The sequence below is a fragment of the Lacerta agilis genome, chromosome 11 (assembly GCF_009819535.1).
Source record: "Lacerta agilis isolate rLacAgi1 chromosome 11, rLacAgi1.pri, whole genome shotgun sequence".
Classification (NCBI taxonomy): Eukaryota; Metazoa; Chordata; class Lepidosauria; order Squamata; family Lacertidae; genus Lacerta; species Lacerta agilis.
In genome coordinates, this window is record NC_046322.1 from 59200428 (window position 1) to 59203239 (window position 2812).

A 2812-nucleotide genomic window follows, 5' to 3' on the forward strand; every position below is an offset into this window, starting at 1 on the left:
AGTCAAAAAATAAAATTCTCAACAAGAAATTGTATTAGTACTTGCCTGAGGGAATCAGAGTCATTGTTCTAAGGGAAAGTAAAGGTTGCTACACTGTTCCTTTCCCTACCCCATAAGCAAGGAAGTGGGGAACAGGAAGTCACCACTGGCACTAACTATGCCCTTATGGATGAAGGGGGGGTAGGAAGCTGTGGCAAACATGCCCTTGAACCACGGTGAGCATTGCCTTCTCAAAACTCACCCTGTCCTTTCCACTACGTCATCACAGGCATGCAGACACTTTACAGCACTCAGTAAGGTAGGGATTTTAAGGGCTTAAGACGGTAAATGATAGTAACGCTTCTCAGATATAAAGAAATGGTTGAATGGCTGGCACAGCCTACCCTTGGGTGAAACCAAAGACATAAATTAAAAATGGAGGCATGTCAATCAAACTGATGACATGGCTGTGAGGTTTCTAGTGGCAAAAAATTGGGAAAGTGTCCTGATACCAATAAAAACAGAGTGGCTTGCCAAATTAATGGAATATTATAATCTGACTAAGTTAATGGGAGATATTGGAAGGGTCTCAAAAGATAAAATGGAGAAGGAATGGAATATGTTTAAAGAATATATACAAAATTATATTGAAAAGCCAGAACTTCTGTCAGAATAAGATAAGTTCCATGATTAATATAGGGAGAAAAGAAAGAAGAAATCTAAAATATTAGAAATCTAAAATATTAGAATATAAATATTGAAATATTAGTTAGTACTTATTGTAATGAGATAGAGAAAGATAATAAATGCATAAAATTAGCAGTATGCAAGAAGAAGTAATGGAAGTTAAAAGACATTACAGCAGTTGTGATTGGAAGCCTAGCACAGGGTGAGGTGAGGGGGTGTGTGGGATAAGGAAGTATGTATAAGGTTTATTGTGTGTATGTATGAATGTTTTTATCATGAAAGTGTGTTTGAATGAGTGTTTATAAAATGTATGTATTATTGTTGAATTTTTCAATAAAAAATATTTAAAAAAAACCCTGATGTAAGCTGCCTTGTGAAGGTTATTCCTGAAAAGGCAGAATGTGAATATAGTATGTAAGTAAGTAAGTAATAAATAGGCTTGAGCACTGCTTTTTCCCACTTCCCTGACTTGTATTAAGCTAAAGTTCCCCATTACATCTGAACGAGGGAATTCTGGAGGCAGAGGGACATAGGAAGGTGCCTTCATGCTCACTATTGTCCACACTAATTGGCAGAGGCTCTCCAGGGTTTCATGCAGGACCTTCACCCAGCGCAGCAAGAGATGCCAGGGATTGAACCTGGGACATTCTGCATGCAAAGCAGATGCTCTACCACTGAGCTACATCCTTTCCCTATTTTAGAGGTTAGTAACCCAGGGTAATAAACCAGGGTCAGATTACGCCAGAGTTGTCCCTCTTTCAGTTCCACAGCTTAGAATGACATGAGATAGATATGTGAAAATGCAAGATAGCTTTGCCATTCATCCTTATTTGTTGGTGAAAATTATCCTGTTTGCAGGTGGCAGACCATATGAGGTGAAAGATTAATGCCTTATGAGGGGGAAAGCAAGTGACAGTAGGTTATGTGTACACAGTAATGTTGCCTTTTGCTGTTCTCTTAACATCTGAGGATTATTGGAATAAAGCCTGAATACAGTGCAGGTGGGGGGGGGGGGTGAAAGGCGACTGGGTGAATGCCCAAGAAAAGTGGGGAAGAATAGTTGCCACAGATGATAAAATAATTTGTAGAAACCTGCTATTGCCAGATTTCAAATATGAGAAGCTGGGCGTTTGTGCTGTGCTCTGAAACAGAACAATCAAAACAGGGATGTTAATCATCTTTGGGCCATAATGTTAACAGTAAGCTGTTCTTCCAGGTTATGTAGAGTATGCACAGCAAAGCAAAATACACAATGGTTTATGAAGCTGGGAAGAAATGCTGGGACTGACGGCCCCCTTGCTTTCCCCTCTGCTTGGAGCAAGCCAACAGAGTGACTTTCCACTGGAGTGGTGCTCTTTGAGCAATCATTGTCATATCCATGCCTCTACAAATATTTATGGACTAGTGATTACTTGAGGACCACAAAGCTAGTTTATGCTACTGCACCCTATGTGGGACTAAGAGTAAGGAGCCCAGCTGGCTGCCCCAGTAATCCATGCCTTGAAACTGAGCACTGGAGCTCCATAATTCATCACTCGATGAAGCACAGTGTAAAGAGGCCTCAGGTGAAATTCTGCTGCAGGCCTGGGCTAGTAGCTTTGATCTGGAGCTGTAGGTGATATTGTAAATAAATCACCAAAGTTCCTAGTTCCTATGTGGATTCTGAATTCAACAATCAATGTTTGTCAAGCAACATGGTTTATATCTCTCCCGTCCATTAACATGCAAAGACTAGTGATTGTATTTAGACTTTGTTCCTGTACAATCAGTTGAATCATCATGTCTCTGATATATGTGCATCTAGTTCACAACTCAAGTTAGGGTGGTCACAGGGTGCCAGAGGATAGTCCTCAATGTGAGGGAGACTTCTGTGTGAAGTCTCACAGAAGTCCAGTCCATATCCAGTTTAAAGCAGGCTTCCCAAACCTGGTGTCTTCCAGAGACTTTGGATTACTGCTCCTATCATTCATGACCATTGACCATGCTTTATGGGAATGATGGGAGTTGTGGTCCAAAACGTTTGGAGGAAACAAATTGGTCTTGCCTTCCTGAGTGTGCTCTTGTCTGATTCAGCAGGCACTGTGGAAGGTATGGTGAAATTATTCGGGCTTATCCACAGAAACTGAGGAGGTTGAGAAATCAGGTG

At 40.9% G+C, this 2812-nt stretch overlaps 1 non-coding gene across 1 annotated transcript; it reads right to left on the minus strand.

Moving 5' to 3' along the window:
* Positions 1-1283: 1283 nt before the first annotated feature.
* Positions 1284-1355, minus strand: TRNAA-UGC. Its single transcript has one exon. It is a non-coding gene; the product is annotated as a tRNA-Ala (tRNA).
* Positions 1356-2812: the final 1457 nt, after the last annotated feature.